This window comes from Pteropus alecto, unplaced genomic scaffold (assembly GCF_000325575.1).
Source record: "Pteropus alecto unplaced genomic scaffold, ASM32557v1 scaffold189, whole genome shotgun sequence".
Lineage (NCBI taxonomy): Eukaryota > Metazoa > Chordata > Mammalia > Chiroptera > Pteropodidae > Pteropus > Pteropus alecto.
Window position 1 is genome coordinate 777949 of NW_006442117.1, and position 19950 is coordinate 797898.

At 46.2% G+C, this 19950-nt stretch overlaps 1 long non-coding RNA gene and 1 pseudogene across 2 annotated transcripts in view; one reads left to right on the plus strand and one right to left on the minus strand.

The window, feature by feature from the left end:
* LOC107196307 overlaps window positions 1–19950 on the minus strand; it is a 37957-nt gene that overhangs the window by 17035 nt on the left and 972 nt on the right. For both annotated transcript variants that reach the window (XR_003042802.1, XR_001517706.2), the window contains exon 2: window positions 10536–10676. This is a non-coding gene — a long non-coding RNA (uncharacterized LOC107196307). The remainder of the gene's footprint in view (window positions 1–10535; window positions 10677–19950) is intronic.
* LOC112470075 lies at window positions 7127–7246 on the plus strand (annotated as a pseudogene).

Consider the following 19950-nt stretch of genomic DNA (forward strand, 5'->3'; position numbering starts at 1 on the left):
GCCAAACACGTTGATCAGACTCGAGCTGAGCCAGCAGAAGAGGGCCGTGCAGTTTACCAGGAACAGAGACAAAAATAAAACCTGTTTGAAGTCGGGTAGCTTGCCTAATCACGGAAGGAATTTGTTCCCCTCTCGTACACGCCCTTCGTCAGAACTTTTAGTTCCTCAGACTTAGAATTACGAAAAGAAAGGCAGACACTTTCCATTACAGACGGTCCGTTTGGGACCGTCTCACAAGCGTGAGCCAGAGATCCAATCGAGTCTCTGTCTGTCTGTCACGTGGCCATGGCGTGCGAAGCACCGTGCTTGAAAAAAAAAGCAAGAGAGAGTCAAAGGCCTGGGGGGAGCAGAGGCAGCATCTCTGGACGAGGAGTGGGCCTCTGGTCCTTTCCGTGAAGCCCCATGTCAAAGGGACCAAGTTGCAGGCGCCCCGAGGGCACAGAGTCCTACTAAGCTTCAGATGACTGACTGTTTTCCAGAGCACCGTTCACTGAGGTTGTTCACGTGTCTGACGATCCAGTTTATCTTTGAAACTGAAGAAGAGAAAAAGGCCTAGAACATTTCAGTGGAGAGCAGACACCTGGGACCAAGCACAGATGGCTGCCCGTCCCCCAAGTCAGAAGCGAGAGAGAAGCGAGAGGCCGCGGGCCAACACGGACATGCTGAGAACCCCGGTGGGGACAGGTGGGGACAGGTGGGGACGGGAGGACACCTGACCAGGGCTGTGTGGGGGTGGCCAGCCGGGGCCTGAGCCTGGGGCCAAGGGAGCAAGACTGGTGCGTTTAAACCTGACCTGGCTTCTGCCCCACCCTGCCCTGGGCTATCGGCCAGGCCGGGGGCGGCTCAGCATAATCGGGGCAGCTGACATGTCAACCTTCTGAAGTGCTCGTACCTGCACCCGCCCCACCCCGAACCCGGGACTCGTGCCTTCACAGAAGGTCGTTTCTTCCCAGCACTGCGGTGTCTCGCTAAGACTTTGAAGAGCAAATCTGCAGCCAAAGTAGTCACCCAGGGCGGTGGCAGACGACGGGGCGCCGGACTGTCCCTTCATGGTACCTGGGGCCCTCTGCCCTGAAGCTCGTCTCTTAAAGTCACCGAGAGGAAGACAGATCGGGCCTGACACTGGTTCTTCCCTAACACACCTAGCTGACTAAACAAACACCACAACCGAATAGCGTATACCACGTGAATTCTGGAAGAATTAGTGGCACAGATGGACCATGAAGTTAAAACAAGCAGCACGTATCCTCACAGAAGGTATCAGCAACAGGAAGCTGGTACAAGAGGTAAAAAAAAAAAAAAGAAGAACAAGTAGAAAAAACAGAAATGAAACATGTAATAAGGAACAAAACGGGTAATAACAACAGCTGGAAAGTCTACGTTACGCACGTCGTTCCGGGCAGTCCTGGATGTGCGCTTTGCGTATTGACACGTTTGGCCCCCCGACAACTCTGTGAGGTAGGTACTACCATCACGTCCACTCTACACGTGAAGAAACTGAGGCACGAGGAAGTCGCGTGCAGACAGGATTTAAACACACGTCCTCTGGCGCCAGGAAACAGAGCAACTGGAGACAGCCGAGCCAGGAACCAGCGAACGCGACCAAGCAGAAGGCGGGGGCCAGTGAGAGGCGGCGCGCGGCCCCGCCGTCCGGGTGACAGGCTCCGTGACGGAGAGGAAGAGAGAAAGCGACGGGAGGGAACGTCTGAGGGGAATTAAGACACGTTCTGCAGAGTCGAACGTGGAAGATTCTAGATTTAAAGGGCTCAGAGAGCGCCCAGTAGAAAATACCTAGACGTGTTCTGATAAAATTCAAGAAGAACAAAGACAATGGCAACATTGGAAAGCTTAGACGGAGAGCCGGCCTTTGTCAAAGAAGCGAGAATTACACCGCCACCACGTGTGTCACAGGGATCTGGGTGCAGGATGACCATGGGGTGACAGTGGGAAGCACCGAGGGAGCACTCGGTACCCAAAATGGGGTGTGCAGCCGAACGTCACGTACATGCGCGTACTGGCGATGCTGAGGACATTCTCAGGCGCACGACCTTCAGGTTTGTCAGGTAAAAATCCACTCACGAAGCAGTGCGGAGGAGCCTTCGGACGAGGCCAGTTCAGGGGGGCGCTGCCATAGATACGGACAGGAAATGCGCTAAAATGCATGAGTGAAAATGCGAAGGCGAACATTTTTCAAAAGAAAAAGAGCACTAAAAAACGCCGCAGAACTAAAATCGTATCTGTACCGGCGTGGGGTTGGCAGAAGTGTGACTAAAGGGATGAGAAGCGACATCCGCTGTTTGTCCTCATCGGGGGAAATGCAGGGGTGGCTCAGCCCGCGGAGCCAGGTCGGCCTGGTCCCTCGGTCCGCACGGCAAGGCACCTGTCAGAAGGCTGGACAGAGAACGGGAGGCCGACAGCAGACAATCTGGTTTAGCCAACAGAACGCAGGAAAACAGAAAGAAGGAAACGATTCTCTTGTCGGAACAAGAAACAGGTTGGGAAATAAGTTAAGTGATAGTATAATAAGGAAAAGGTGGATAAATTCACCAATAAACACAGAGCCTCGCGGATCCTATTTTATTTATGTGCGTGAGAGATAAACTTACATCTTGTTTAAGCTGTTTGGGGTTTTCCGTCATGTACAACTGAAACGAATTCCAACTCGTCTACTTAATAATCCACGCGTTCATTTTCAAGACTTCCTGAAGAGTGCGGAATAAGGAAATAGGGGACTCTTTGGAAAATAAAAAGAGAAATGCACGGTAGAAGGAGTCTCACGATATCGTAAGACTTTCAGAAATCTGTGGCTACAGAAAAAAAAAATCTGGAACGGGGCAACCTGAAGACGACCTGGTCATTCGGATGCCACGAAACGGAGCTCCGCGGGGGGACGGGACAGTCGCCACAAAGCAGATGCCCCGCCGCACAGAAGTTCGAGAAGTGCTTCCGATCCCAGCTCCTTCAGACGGAATCCATCGCACACCTTGGAATGGAAGTCGAAGGCGACGGGGGCGAGCCCGATCTGCTGCTGACCACGGCCTTCCGTTTGGGGAAGTCACGGCTTCTAGATGCGGTAGAGCCGAAGTTTCGATCCGGCGCGGCCCAAATTCGAGGACGGAGAACGGAAGGGATTCGTCGCGAGCGTGACGGAGGCTGCCGTGCTGCCTGCTGCCCAAGGTCGGCTCCGTCTCCCCCGCACGGGCGTTCTCAGTGGAGGGAACGTGCCCACCGGCCACGTGCCCAAGCGGTCAGCGAAAGCTCTGTGACACGGGGGACACGGAAGACGAGGAACTAAAACGGAAGGTGAGCGCAGATGAGTAAACGGAGATTAATTCCCAGCAGAAGTGTTGAGAAAAGAAGAAGCTTCCAGGGAAGGAAGAAGTAATTTGGAATGAAAATCCTAGAAGAAGATAGAGACGTTCTGAAAGCTTCTTGGGACCTCTGTGAGGCCAGAAAGCCGCGTGCCCGGGAAGATGGCCCGCCAGTCCCCAGTGTACCCAACGAAGCGAACGCTGCGAAAGATTCTGCCATAGGGCGACCGCGCCGGAAGACGCGCCGCAGACACGCAGCGGCACCGCCGAGTGGAACGGCTGTGAACACAGATGGCGCAGGTCACAGATTCATGGAAAACTCTGCTCAGATGCCAACGAAGCACACGAGGTCCTTCAGTCCGGGTCTGATTTTCACAAAATGCTCAAATTTGTATGGCCTCATTTACGGCCGGTTTGTTTGGCATTTTCTATGAGGAATGTTCCTTTCTGTAAAGAACAGAACCCATCGAGCGAATAGATAATCGTTTATACAGGGTTTTAAAATAATTGGAAAGAAAAACATAAGTTTTTAAAAGCCGTCAGACTATAACTAGTTGACCAAACAAGCGAATAAATATTTTAAAGAACCAAGACACAGCGTAAGAATCTCAGCTTAAAAATACATTCAGAGATCTTGAAGAACTGATCAAATGCTCGTGGGAAGTTGACAACGAAGAGACCTGCAGGAGACTGGAACATATCACATCGATTTAAACCCGTGAGTTCATAATTATACCTTCCCCCGCTGAAGCTCTTTGTAAGTCACTGTGAGGGGATGTGGTAAGCCAAGCCGTCATTCAGAAGACTTGTAAATAAAGAGAAAAATGAGACATTTATTCTGCCTTTCCTATACATACTCTGCTACTGAGTAACTCAGTAGTAGATGAGAGAAAGTTGTTTTTTGGAGTAGTCCAGATAATAAGCAAAGAGGAAATAATTAAATTGAGTATCATTCATTTGCAATAAACTCATGGATCCTACCATTGACCATCGATGGTTGTGAACATTGTACAAAAACAAACAAGGAGACATCGTGTGCTTTCCGATGGAAGAAAAGCAACGAAAATGGCGACTATTTGAGTTAATCCAGTCGGTACTGATTACCTAAGCTAATAACAATGTCTTGTGGAATTTAAAATATATAGAAAAATTTAAAATATGACTACAATACCATACACATCAAAAAAGGAGAAAATGGTACCTGCCTGTTTAGGAGCAGGGTGAAGTACCGAGTCTACCTGTTTAGGAGCAGGGTGAAATGCCGAGTCTACCTGTTTAGGAGCAGGGTGAAGTGCCGAGTCTACCTGTTTAGGAGCAGGGTGAAGTACCGAGTCACGGCTTTGACAAGACTGAGACGCACGCTGCAGTCTGGAGAATCACTAACGATGGTCAAAGAGGACACGACGAGCGGGCTGAGCAATGGAAGACGGGCTGGAGGGAAAAGTTTTAAAAATCAACCGGATCCAAAAGGATGCAAATGTGAAAAGCAGGGACACAGAATAGAGGGAAAATATATAAAGCAAATAAAGAGGTGGTCCACTGCAGGGGAGCGTACCGGGAATGCCATTAACTGCAATCAGACTAACTGGTCCAATTAAAATACAAAGACAGGCACACTGAGAAAATGAAGGAAACCCAGTTATGAGCTCTTTATAAGTAACGTATCTAAAACATTAGGATCACTGTTATATTAATATGCAAAAAGTTGATTTTAAAGCAAAAACTGTTCCTAAAGATAGAGAGGTCCGCCTCTTCGTGAAAAATGGTTCAACCGAACAGGAACAGACATGCACATGCGTGTGTGTAATCTGCACATAAATATATAGAATCTGTATGAAACTAACCAGCTCACTGAGCAATCAGGCTGTGCCTGCCGCAGGACAGAATGTACCAGGAATGTGATCAAGGTTAAGAGCTGATAAGCGCCACCCAAGGAAGAAACCACTGCACACGATTCCAGGTCCCCGAGAACAGACGAATCAAACTCTAGGCTCAAGGGGTCCAGTGTCCACTTACAGCAAGAAGAGGGTGATGACGTGCGCACACTATCAGGCCCCTTGCGATACGTTGGTCCCCCATGGCTGGGGGTGGGGGGGTGGGTGCCATTTGCATCCAATCAGGAGACTGCATGCAGCTCCCTTCAGGCTGCGGCGCAAAGACCCTGTCCCCTCCTCCCTCGACGGTTCTAAATACACCCGGCTTGGGCCATGCCCGAGGGCCACTGGCCCACAGGCTTACGCAGAACAAAGGCGTCTAGCGCAAGCCGGGACCAGGGGAAGACGTCCCTCCCAAGGCGGTCAGCCCAGATCGGCTCGGCCCCCGAGGCCCTTCTATCTCCAAGCCAGGAAACGTTCCAGGCCCCAGGCCCATTCCTAAGCCACTGAGCAGGGTTGGCAGGCTGTGGAGGAATGCCCTTTGCAACATCTCTCTCAAAAATTGACAGAATCAGAGGGAGAAATAGACAAGTCCACAATATTAAAAGGAGGTTTTCATGCACTTCGCTCAGTAACTGAGAGAACAAGCAGACAAAAAGTCTGTGAGGACATAGATTTGAACACCACAGTGACAAACGAGACCTACTTTATACGTATAAACCACGTACTTAATTATAAAATGCGGATTCTTTTAAAAAACACAAGGTATGTTAACAAACACGACGATGTACTGGGTAAAAATAACAAGTCTCAACAATTTTGAAGACTGGAATAGCACAGTATCTGATTCCTGTTCACAGTTATATTAAGCTAGAAATCTGGAAAAACAAAGAAAAATCCTCATATGTTTAGAGAGTCGGAAATGCACTTTTGAATAACCAATGGGTCAAAGAAAAAACTCATAAATGGAAATTGAAAAATATTTTAAATCGAGTGGTGATGAATATACTACATACCAAAATTTATGGGCCGCAACTAAAGCCAGGCTTGGAGGAAATTTTATAGCTGCGTGTGTGTGTGTGTGTGTGTGTGTGTGTGTGTGTAAAGAAAAAATATGTATGCATATATATATACATGTATATATATATACACATACATATATATATATGAAAAGATAAAAGGCTAAACGTAAATGATCTCAGTATCCATCTCAAGAAAGGCAAAGAGAATATCAAATCGAAAGGAAGCAGAAGGAAGGAAATGATAAAGAGCAAAAAGCAATAAAACAGAAAACAAAATTAAGAGGCTCAAGCCCTAGAGGAAGGACTGTAAACTGAATGACACTCTAGTAAGAATGGGCCAGGAACCAAAGACCAAAAACCAGTCCATGCATGACAAAGGGGCGCCACTGTTCTGTAGCCATTAAGAAGAGAATCATATACCTCCTTAGGCAAGGGAAACGAAAAAATAAATAAATGAACACATGGAGCTACATCAAACTAAAAAGTTTTTGCAAAGCAAAGAAAACCATCAACAAAACGAAAAAAAGACAACCTACTGCATGGGAGACGATGTTCATCTATGCTAAATCTGGTAAGGGGTCAATGTTCAAAATTAATAAAGAACTCATACAACTCAACAACAGAAACACGATCCCACCGAAAAATGGGCAGAAGACCCAAACAGACATTTCTCCGAAAAGGACATACAGCTAGCTGACCGACAGACATATGAAAAGATGCTCAAGGTCACTAATCATGAGAGGAATGCATATTAAAACCACAATGAGAAATCACCCCACATCTGTCAGAATAGCTGTCATTCATAAATCGAAAAACAACAAGCGTTGGCAAGGATGTGGAGAAAAGGGAACCCTCGTGCACTGTTGGTTGGATTGGAATGGAAAACAGTCCGGAGGTTCCTCAAAAAATCCAAAACAGAGTCTATGGCCATTCCACCCCGAACGCACCCGATCTCGTCCAATGTCGGAAGCTAAGCAAGGTCGGGCCTGGTTAGTGCTTGGATGGGGAGACCGCCTAGGAATACCAGGTGCTGTAGATGTTAATAAAAAAAAGGTTATAAAAAAACCCCAGAACTACCTTTTGACCCAGCAGTTGCACTTCTGGGTATCTATCCAGAGAATTACAAAGCACCAGTCCGTAAAGATCTATGCATCCTTATGTGCACAGCAGCCCTGTTCACAATAGCCAAGATACGGAAGCATCCTAAGTGCCCGGCGACAGACAACTGGCTAAAGAAGTTATGCTTCATATAGACAATGGAATATTATTCAGCCCTAAAAAAAATGAAATCCTACCATTTGCAACGACATGGATGGACCTAGACGTTATTATGCTGCACGAAATAAGTCAGATAGAGAAAGATGGATCCCATGTGATTTCACTTATATGCAGACTCTAAGGAACAAACTAAACAAAAACAGACTCACAGATACAGAGGACAAACTAGTAGCTGCCAGAGGGGAGCGGGGTTGGGGGTTTGAAAGGAAAAGGTAAAGTGTTGAGGAAGAACAAATTAGTAGTTACAAAACAGTAGTTACAAAACAGGATGTAGAGTACAACATAGGGAATATAGTCAGTGGCATCGTAATGGCTGTGGGTGGGTGTGAGAGCCATCAGCGACCGCTTCAAAAACTATATGAACGTCTAACCGATGGACTGTATACCTGGAACTAATAATAAAAGACATAGTCTTTGGGGGAAAAATAGAGAAGATGATCATGAAGAGTTTTGTGCTAAATAGTTGGAAATTTGGGTAAATGGGTAAACTCCTGGCAAAATACAACTTACTAAAACAGACGCGAGATAAAGTAAAAATGTGAAAAGTCCCATAATTACTAAATAGATTTGATAGGTAATTTAAAAACTTCATACACACACATACAAACTCACAACATATGGACTAGTTATTTCAGTGATAAATTTCGACATCGAAGAAATAAAATAATGCCGATATTACATGAATTCTTCCAGAGAAATATAATAGGAAAAGAACCGTTCCTCACTGTCTGTAAAATGTAAAAATAAACAAACCGGTAGCATAAAGGAACACAATACGGTCTAAATTGTAGGAGTCAGAAAAATACTAGACAGTGTACATAACACGATGTAATATAATACAATGCAACACAGTACAATACATTTAAGTCTGGAGGAAAGTAATTGGAGTTGATGTAGATTATTTTTGTAGAAGAGGATGTATTTTTTTTTTCTGGTATTAAGTATAGATCTTGTAACTTAAAGATAAGCACCAAATACAGACATACGTAACTTCCAATCCAGTGGAGAAGAAAACTACAATGATAAATAAAACCCATAATCAAATTTTTAATAATGGAAGAAAATAGAGAAAAAAATTAGAAAAAGTCAGACAAATAGAAAACAAAGTACTTCGGTAGAAACAAATCATTATCAGTAACTATAATCGACGTGAATGTACTTAATTGTCAACTAAAATGCACGTGTTGTCAGACTGGATTACAAAATAAAACAACTCCTTGCTGTCAAGTAAGAGAAGCTCCTACAGTGTCAGAAAGAGAATGGAATGTACGTGATGAACAAATATTTTAAGCAAATCAAAGGAAAGCTGATATACCTATATTAGTTTTGGACAAATAGATTTGAAGGCAAAAGGAATGAGAGGTATAAAAAGCACCATGTAATGATTCAGTATAATATTATATAATGACAAAAGTCAATTCACCAGAGGACATAACAGCTTTAATTTTTTATGTACCTAATAACATCTTCAAAATTCATAAAATAAATTTTGGCAGAACTACAATAATAATAAAATGACATATCTATCACCACAGAGGGGAAGATTTTTATACACTTCTTCAAGTAATTGAAAGGTCAAACAATTAAACAAATAAACTAAGGAAAAGAAGATTTAAACAAAACAATTAACAGTCTAACTATAAGGAATCCTGCACGCTGTAGGACGCTACACCCAACACTCATAAAAGACAAAGCATTTATGAAAACAGATGATGTATTGATTACAAATCTCAACAAATTTTAGAATTGGTCTAACAAAGACCGCCTTTGCTGACCAGGATGCAATTTAATTTAGAAAACGGTAACTAAAGATAGCTAAACTAAATTTAAAAGTACATTTAAAATAAATAACAGGTCAAAGAGGAAATTATATTGGAAAATTTAAAATGTCTAAACAAAAAGAAATGAAAAATTCCTCATGAAAACTTTGGGAATGCAACCAAAGTGGTGCTTAGAAGGATTTTTCGCGTCATCGCATGCACACATTGAACTAAGTAGGTGGTTTCTTTAAAGAGTCATTTGCTAAAAGAGGTTTAACCTTGTTTCAAAATCTTCAGGCCCTGAACTGTGATTTTCCTGTTGTGACTTGCAACAAACGTCTTAGAGCATCCAAATCAGCTCCGATTCTTACGAAGCATCAGATCTGCTGAGGCCCTAGGGCCAACTAGCAGCCCTGTACTGCAGTCTGGACCAGCTGGGAAATCTTTTTGCTCTGGGCACAAATCAAACCTGACAGCTTCCTCAGTCACTTGGCAAAGGTATTGGGGCAGAGTAACAGGAAATGATATATGCTGTCTCCAGAATTCAAAGGGGCTCAGCAAGTATTGTACCACCTTCTCTGCGGCCGTGGGCAAAAGATGGAATATCTTTTCTGTGACTCGGGTGAAAGTATCTTGACACACTCTAATCTACTAAAGGCGTAACTTCGGTAATGTGGCAGGAAATCGCATTTTCGTGGATTTTTATTTTCACAGGTAATATGTGCCGTAAATACATGGCATCTTGGGTGCCTGCTCCTTCCAGCTTTCTGGACCCTACTGGCGTGCCATTGTGACGGTAGTGAATTTTGCGTGCTGCCTTGAAGAACGATAAGGCAGGCGGCCGTATGTGACAAAGACCAAGAGCTCAATATCCTGAGCCAGGGGAGTGAATGTGTACTGCTGGCCCCATCTCATGCAAGCAAATGCTTCTACCATTTTCTGAAATTATTCGCATCCATTAAAAATAACCACAGTTCCCTTTATGAGTCCCATTTTCTATATTTCTCTTTAAATTGGCTTGCTTCGGTACCTTCTTGGTCTTCTGGAACGTCACTCTCAGAAGGCACGTGGCCTCAGAGGCCGCAGGTAATAACCTTTTGGCTTTGTGTTCCATGAGCGTCTACCTTCCCATCCCGGAATGGGAAACATGCTTCCTTCTGATCAACACTGTGTTCTCCCCACTTCTCTGCAACCCACTCTGTGGACTGCGTTTTCTGAACAGGTGAAGTCCCTGTGCAGCATGCAACAGAAACTGATTCTGGCTAACGTAAGCGACATGAAAGAATTTACCTGAGGTTCTGGAGAGCAGCCAACGCCAAAATAAAAGATGAACAATAAGCCTTCGGAGAGGGTGGAAAGCAGGACAGTCTCTCAGGCTTAGCCTCAGCTGGAGTCGCCCTTCCTCCCAGGAAGTGTCTTTCAAAGCCAATTCTGGGTGAGAGAACAGAGCGATTTAGGGTTACATGGCACAGAACAGAACGAGCGACATCGGGCGGACGTCCACTGCACCATAAGGTAAAACAACAACACCGTAGCTAACTGCATCCAAATACGAGCCCGTTTTTGGAGACGTGAAAAATCTAGAAAATGGAAGGATGGGAACCCACTACGTTCTACTAACCAAAGATTTTCACTGTTACTAGTTTTTAAACAATATTTTCCCCAACGAATTAGAAAAAATACTATAACTCAAAATGCTTCAAATGTACATAACAGATTAAATTTGCCAATAAACATGCAGATATAAACGATCTTACATTTTGGTAGTATTCACGCTTTCCTTAAAATTTTTAAAGTTAAGGGTTTTTTTTAACTTATAAACATAACACATATGGATTACATTGCAGAAATATATGTGAAATAAGCAAATGTTTCCTCTAATTCTGAGATAATCCCCAAGATAATCCCTGTTAAAAGCTGGAGATTTTTTCCCCATCATTTCTACATACGCCTGTATTAACTATGTTACTAATTTATTAGATATTAATTAAAAATTGGGTTCCATTTTTCCTGCATTAAATACTGTCTTATGACATTTAACTGTGTCTCGGAAAGTATTTCCATATTAGTACGTATAGTCTAACCTCATTCTTTTCAACAGCCCTATATTATCCTATTGAATGGATATATCACAATTTATTGAACTAATTCTACTGATGGACGTTTAAGTTGTTTCAGATTTGTCACTATAATCAAGTATTTCAGTGTAAAGTCCTTGTCCCTATACCTATGCTGACTTGTTTCTGAATCAGCCTTTCCATAGAAATGCACATATTTGATACATCAGTGTATGCAAAGTTACTTCTTGCTTTATTAGCATATCACAAACTTCTCAAATACTATCAAAATCTTTATTAGTTAAATGTAATACGTATATGCTATTTCATACAGGTGTCATAATTTAATTAATATGATGGTTCCCACATTTGATGATTTTAGGTTGTTTCTAAGTTTGGTTAACAGAAATAATTTTGCATTGAACATTTCTGTCTCTAAAGCATTATTTGCATCTCTGAATAATTTTAGGGATATTCCCGAAAGTGAAATCATTGTATGACCATTATTTAAGGCTCTTGATGTATACTGACAGACTGTTCTTCAAAAAGCTTGTAGGATTTACATTTGCATCAGCAGTATGAGTGCCTGTATTGCTGGCCCCTTACTATTGATATATTAGTATCTTTTTCTGTGCATAGTTAAAAATTAAGTATAATTATATTATATCATTTATTCACTTATATAGTGATATAAATAATTTGCCAGTAGGTTTCAAGCTGCTGGTAAACTCCTTTCCATGTTTACCACAGAAGTGGACTGCAGTTTGGTTCATGTCCTTGTTACAGGACACCTAGACAATCTCTTGATTTACTCTTTTATAAATGATGGAGCGCTGAGCATCTGAAAACGTCAAAATGTCATTTGGGTCCTGTCGCCCTGGCTCCCTTAATGTGAAGAGCACAGCAGTTGTCCTGCACGGGCCAGTGAGAGCAGGATCTGGCCAGATGGGGTTCTCGCAACCCCCAGAATCGAACTTCAACTTCGCTTTCGTACATCTCAGTGCTGAGTCTAACCACCTAAACGTCCTTCTAGTGCAGTTAAACATGCCTCCTGCTTCTCTGTGCCACGAATTTTTATTTGAAGCCTGTCATGATCTTTCTCTAAAGCTCTATAGCACTTAAGCCACCTGTTGCCAACAGGCACTTCACGCCAGTTGGCCCGGGTGATAACTTAGGCCACTCGTTGGCCTCCGCCTGCTGCAGGGTGCTGAGAAACACTCACTGAATCCCCAGTGCCTTCAGACCCAGCTAAGGCCAACAGCCATCTCCCTGGGGACCTGTGGCTCAACCATTCCTCGTAACAGTCTATATAGATCAGAGTTTTCTTTCCAACTACACAGTACAGTACATTCTAACTGCTTTATCAGAAAAGGGGTTGGTTAAGAGGTTTTGGACTGGTCTCCCAAATTGAAGTAGTTTTGGTAAGAGGAAGATGCTTTTAACCAGTCACAACCACTGGAACTTATTCATGTGATTTCAACAGAGGTTACCCAGAAAATGCAGTTGTTAGCTCCTCCCACTCCCCCAGACACTGCAAAACACATTTATGAAGTACAGTCTGGCCTTCATGGATAATTTCCTAGAACAGCAACAAACTCCCACCTGACTCTTGTTTCATTAAGATGTAAAAATTTTTTCCTGTGAAAGCCATCAATGAGATCCTTAATTCTCTGTGCCTCTTAGTTATCTACATGCAGACATCATTTTTTTCTTCATCTTTTGTTCTACTCAAAGTTTAGGATTTTTAATCCTAGGCGTCGAGAGAGGTTCAATTTATCAGGAAATTCTTATTTTGAAGTTAATTTCTGTGCCACTTGATAGGACCAGGAGTAAAAAATATCTCGTGTGATACTGTGGGCCACTGTTTCAAGTTCAGGACCCTTAGTTCATCTTCACCCTCGTTCATCTCAATGCCCTCTCCACTCACGAAGACAAACAATAAATGTAACGACCACGTTACACCGTAGATACAATGTCATGGGTAAAGAAAAGGAAAGAAAAATATTTTATATGAGATACAGCGAGCAAGGAAGGGAGAAGAGGAAGAGCCTAGAGCTCTTGTTTCTGCAGCTGGTCTGGGGGCTCTACCTGGCATTTTCGTCTCCCGCCGCTTATTCCGTGTTTTGCCTGTTTCTGGCTAACACTGTAGCTGGTTAAAGTTCTTTGCATAATGGCAGCTGATACCTTTCTTCCCGTGGGGCTTGCATCCCCAAGTCCTTAGTGGTCCTGCCTGTCAAGGGCAGCAGCAATGTGCTGGCAACTTTGACCACTGCACGTGGTGTACAGCGCTGGGCCCCTGGGGGGCTCCTGCGTGCCAGCTGCACTCTTCCCAGCATCTGTGGTGCAAGAGCGACCCTACCTCCTTCCCACAGACAAGGTCAGTCAGCGGATCGCCTCTCCCCAGCGCTGACCCCCACGCCTGTCTGTTTAGTGCTGGGTTTCTCGATCTCCGGGCTACCGGCATCTCGGATGATAACTTGTTACGGGGACTGTCCGGTGCACTGTGAAATGTTCGGCACTGTCCCTGGCCTCCACCCACCGGACGCCAGTAGCAACCCACCCCCATCCCCAGTTGCGACAACCGCTGCGGGCTCCATCAGCAGAGAAAACGGCTTCTGCTGAGCACGGGTTTGAAGAACCCGACGGCACAGCGGAGCGACGTCCCTTAGCGCATGCGCTTCCCTCCGTCACTCTCGCTTCTTGACCAGAGAAAGAAGAAGCCTTTTTTGCCAAAAGATCCTCCCAATTTACCGCTAGAGTAACGACGGGATGCTGGGCGGAACAACGGAGAAGAGGTTCGTATCATCCATTTTACATCGAGCAATAAACTCATTATGCAGAGAGGAGCGGAGAAAATCCTCCCTATGTCAACATTCAAAGACACTTAATATTTTGGACAATCATTTATGGTCCTAGGACAATCATTTATCAACATATACCATCGTTCCAGATAGAATAAAGACCTAAGTGGAAAAAGCAAAGGCCTGGACCACTCTCACACCACACAGGAACGTGAGGCAGGAGGTGTGGGGGGCGTGGCGGGGGGGGCAGAATGGGTCAGGTGGGTCAAAGGCTATGAACTTCTAGTCATCAAATAGTAAGTCATGGGGATGTCATACACAGCAAGGCCGGCTGTAGTTAACACTGCGCTGCGTATCTGACAGTTGCCAAGACAGCGAGTCTTAAAAGCTCTCATCACCAGACAGACATTCTGTAACTGCATGTGGTGACGGATGTTGACTGGCCTTACTGTGGGGATCATTTCACAATTTATACAAATATTGAATCATGGCATTATACATCTGAAACAGATGTATGTCCATCACACCTCAATTAAATAAGACAACCTATATTCCGACCACTGAGAAGGATAAATACGTAACATGCAATGGCAATCACATGACAACGCATAAATGTACCAAATTAACGATTCCGTCTTAAACTTACACGATGTTACATATCAAATATATTTTAATTAAAAATATACGGAAAACAATCTGAAGGTAGGGATGCTATAGCTCCATGGCATTTGTTCGTTCATTCATTTGTTCATTCATTCAACAAATGTTGTCAACGTGCTTTGTGAGCCAGAAGCTCTGCTACACTAGGCCGTGGAGCATCACAAAGAACAAAGATACGAATCCTTGCCTACGAGGAGCTTACGCTGCAGTGGAAGAAACAAGACAATAAATGAAATAAATGGTAATATATATTATATATATACACGCAATAAAACATAGGGGATGTGGGTCACCATTCGAAGTGGGACTGTCGGCAAGGTGTTTTCATTTTCTATTGTTGCTATAATAAATGAGCACAAACTCAGTGGCTTAAAGAAACAGAAATTTATTACCTCGCCGTTCTGGAGCTCGGAAGGCTGAATGGGTCTCATCGGGTTAAAACCACGTCTTGGCAGAGCTGCATTCCTCCCGGAAGCTCTGGGGCAGAATCTGTTTCCTTCCATTTTCCAGCTTCTAGAGGCTTCCTGGGCTCGTTGGCTTGGGCCCCAAGCTGACAGCAGCCTCGCTCTGACTTCTGCTTTCATGGCCACATCTGGTTCCCCGGCTCTCCCGGCCTCTGTCGCTCACGAGGACCCTGGGGCTTCCACTGGGCCAACCTGCACAATCCAGGGCATGTCTCCTACCTCCGGGCCCTTCATTTAATCACACTGCAGTCCCTTTTGCCACTGAGGCAACATAGTCACAAGTTCTGGTGACTAAGACGCGGACACCACTGGAGGGCCATTATTGAGGCTGACACAGAGGTCCTCAATGGGGAGGTGCCATTTTCAGTGAGTATGTGAGGGGGAAAAGAGCGAGTCGTCAAGAGACCTGTGGGAGGCACAGAGGGAGCAGCGGGTGCCAAGGCCCTGGGGCAGCCGTGCCTTGTCTGCTGGAGGCCAGAGGGCGGGCAGAGTCAGCAAACTGGGGACAAGGTAAAGGGGCGGAGGTTAGGGTCCATCACGTAGGGCCTCGGAACTCTGCCTTTCCCTCTGCGGTTTTCAGTAGAGGAGTGACATCGTCGCTGTACATTTTAACCGAATGACTGTGGCCGCCATGTGGAAAAGTGACTGCAAGTTGGGAAAAATCGAAGATTGGAGAAAGGTGTGCATCGTTACCTATTGCCACAAAACGAAGTCTCCCCTGAACTTAAGGACTTTAAAACAAAAATTTATTTTTCCTGATTCTGTGGGTTGGCTAGCTGGCTTTGCTCCACAGTGATGGCTGCCACCACGTTCGGGGCCACCACGTTTGGGAAGGAGCTTGGCGGCGACGGGAGTGTCCCAGACGGCTTTCCATGTCTGCCGCCCCAGCAGGCTGGCTGCAGGGAATGGGGACTGGTCAGACTTCTCACACGGTGGCTCCAGGTTCCCAGAGAGCTCAGGAGAGATTGCCAGGCCCCTTACGGGCGAGGTCTGGATCCCGCCCAGGGCCACCTCCCTGACAGGTCCTGTCGCACCAAGTCAAAGGCCAACACAGTCTGAGGGGCAGGGAAGCTGTGTCAGCCCAAATAATGGCCCTCCCAAGACGTCCACATCTTAGTCACCGGAACTTGTGAATATGTTACCTTAATGGCAACCTCTTAATGAGGGTGACACCTGTAATCGAGCAGTGTTTCAGGTGACAGATGACAGTAGCTTGGGCTAAGGGGGTAATAGAATTTGGAGAGATGGGTCGTATTCTGAACTTATGTTAAAGGTAGAGCAAGAGGATTTGGTAATAAAGTGTTTCGGTTGGCCTGGGCTGCCATAACAAAATACCAGAGACTGGGTGGCTTAAAGCAGCGGTCCAGAACCTTCGTGGCACCAGGGACCTGCGCTCCTATGGGCATCTAACGCCGATGGTCTGAGGCGGAGTTGAGGCGGTGGTGCCGGCGCTGGGGGGCGGCTGCAGACACAGATGAAGCTTCGCTCACTCACCCTCCGCTCACCTCCTGCTGTGCAGCCTGGTTCCTACAACCAAGGCCCGGTACCGGTCCACAGCCCAAGGGGTTGGTGACGCCGTCGGCTTAAACAGCACATTTATTTTCTCACAGTCGTGGGGGCGGGAAGTCTGAGGTCAGAGCGGTAGCAGGTCAGTTCTGGCGAGACCACTGTTCCTGGCCTGCAGATGGTCACCTCCTTGCGGTGTCCTGGGATGGCCTTTCCTCGGTGTGCACGTGGGGGAGTTAAGAGGTCACTCTCTTCCTTTTTGAAGACCATCAGTCCCACTAGATTAGGGCCCTGCCCTTAGGACATTATCTAACCTTAAATACCTCTTAAAAGTCCTATTTCCAAATACGGTTGCGTCGAGGGTTAGGGCTTCAGCACGTGAATTTGGGGACACGGGTCAGTCCGTAGCAAACAGGAAGTGGGATGCGAGAGAAAGAGGAGCCAAGGACGACTAGTTGTTTAGTCTGGTTAATTGGAAAAAGAGATGTACGTTAACTGAAGTAGGGGATAATGCCGAAGAGACGGGGTTTGGGGGATTCTGTTCAATTCTGGACATATTAGATATTACATAGGTAACCTGATCTGAGTTTGGACTGGACATGAGTTGTCCGGACTGGAGATATAAACTTGATAAAGACGTAACATTCCTGGACTGGCCCATTTGATCGCAGATGGCATCTGACACCATGAGGACGAGAGCAACTAGAGTCGGCGTGGCAGCACAGTCTCCCTGAGGGCCTGGACAGGAGGAGCCACAGAGCACTGACGAGGGCCGACTGGTGCGGCAGAGGCCGAGAGGCTGTGGAGTCTGGAAGTGACACAGGGAATGACAACTGTGTTCGGTGTTGCTTACAGGTCGAGTGCGGTGAGGACTAAGTGTCGATCGTCAACTACAGCAATGTGGAAGTCATGAGCGACCGTGACAGGATCTGCGCAGTGACAGTCTGGTTAGAGACCGGCCCAGGGAGCATGGGGGGACAGCGTGGGGGTTTGCTGCGAAGGGAGCAGGAAGTGGCGTGCGAGCTGGACACAGAAGTGGAGTCGCACGTGTTTTAAGATGGACAGTATGACAGGACGTTTGTGTGGTGGCAGGAACAACACAGCAGAGGGCAAAAGGAAGAACATAACGTAGGCGAGGAAGGAAGAGTGCCCGGCACGCGAGGGAGAGATGCCCCGGATGTCTGCATGGCTCACTCGGTCCCCTCCTCCGGATCTGTCTCCGCGTCACCACAAGATGAAACCCATGCCCTTTACCTATCGTCCTTCTGTCCCCTTCTCCCATGCGTCAGCCCTAAGTAACAAGAATCTACTCTGTCCCTACAGATCTGCCTAAACATTTCGAACGGAAACATACCATGTGGGCTCCGGGCTCTGTTGTGACTGGCTTCTTTAACTTAGGATATACTGTTTCCGAGGTTCATCCGCACTGTAGCATGAATAGTGCTTTGTTTCTTTTTATTCCTAAATAATACTGCAGGAACATACATTCTGTTTACCCAGTCATTCACTGATGGACATTTGATTACTGTGAACAGCGCTGCCATGAACATATCACTAGGAGAGGAACTACAGGGTCGTATGGTAATTCCGTTCAACTCTTTGAGACTGTCTTCTGCAGTGGTCACGAGATTTTACGTTCCTACCAACAACGTATGAGGTTCCAAATTCTCCATGTCCCCACTAACACGTGTGTGACGATAGCCATCCTGGTGGATGCGCGGTGCTACCTCGTGGCGGTCCCGCCCACCCCCTCACTCCCTCCAACGGCAGCCTCCTTCGCTCTCTGTAAAGAACCAGACATCGCTTTCTCCTGCTGCATCCCAGCAGCGTCTGAGAAATCAATCTGTGAACCGGTACGTGTGTACTTCACACCGCCACTTCGGACCTTACAGGTACCTTTCAAACATCACGGTAATTCCCCACGACACCCCTTCTCCGCCCCTGCAGACTTCAGGTAATAACTACATAATAATGTAAAGGCTGAAACGGAAAACCTCTTGAGAGCTTATAGTTCTTCTGTTGATTATCTGATGTTTTTTCACTACCAAAAACCCATTTTGATATGATCTTTTCCTGTTTGACAAATATGAGGATTTATGAACTGAATAAAAGCAAGTGCACTTGAAAAGCTTCGAGCTTTATTCAGAGTCAAATGTGGGGGACCGGAATGCGACAACAGGAGGAAGAAGGAACACTGTTCCAGAGGTAAGGTCTTCCTGAGATCTCTACCTGACTCTCCCCATCCTGAGGTGGTAGCTTTCCTTTAAAAACCGCCCAAAATACACTTTGCCAAATACCGAAACTACGTACGTGCATCTGAAATAAAACAAGGTCAGGGTGGAGATGCCTTTTGCAGGTTGCCACAGAGGTTGAAAGGTGTTTCCACAAAGGTTGGCAGCTCCGGTTGGGACGCCTGGGGTAATTGCCCATGCAAATGAGTGCCGGGAAAGTGTTCCCGGGATTCACCTCCACTAAGCCCTGAGAAATCATTACAGGTTATAAAACTCAGTGTTCTAATCGTGACACTCATGGGAAGCAGTTCAAGCGGCACGGCTGTACTGAGCAAGGGAACAGGGAGGGGGCAGAAGAAAAATATGGCTGAGCCAGGTTTTGTCAAGTTGAGGTCTGGGGACCGGCCATTGCAGTGGAGCTGGGAAAAACACCCTCTTTCCAGACTCTGAAAATGTTCACAACACACTGGTTTCCTTAGAGGGAGTCGCACTGAGATGATTACGTTGACATCAGCGTTGTCTTTTTTTCTCCTCGTGGTCTAGTCATCCCGCATCAAAGAGGGTCAGACCTTGCACAAACCGAAAATTATGTGCCCCACACTCACAAACCAAGAGTGCAGCTCAGGTCCTCGGGGGCCTGTTTGGTCCATGAGGCTGGTCACTTCACGTGGGCAAAGGGGTGCGAAGGTCTGATGGCGGCCTCCTGGCTTCGGAGCTGGAGAAGACCCCAGCGAGCGGCCACAGCAGAAAACCTTCGTGTGACAGACCCACCGTTGTGTGTCAGGGACTTGAAATCGGTGCCACGGTCTAGCCAAGCGGTTTCACTCGCGGGTAGTTTACACCGAGGAGACTGCGCACGTCTTGCAATAACAGACCTGCGTGTGCCTCGGCCCGGTGAGGCCGGGCTTTGCGTGGAGGACGCCGACTGCCCCGTAGTCACCCATCCCGGCGGCCGCAGCGTCACCGCTCGGCGCACACCGACGGAG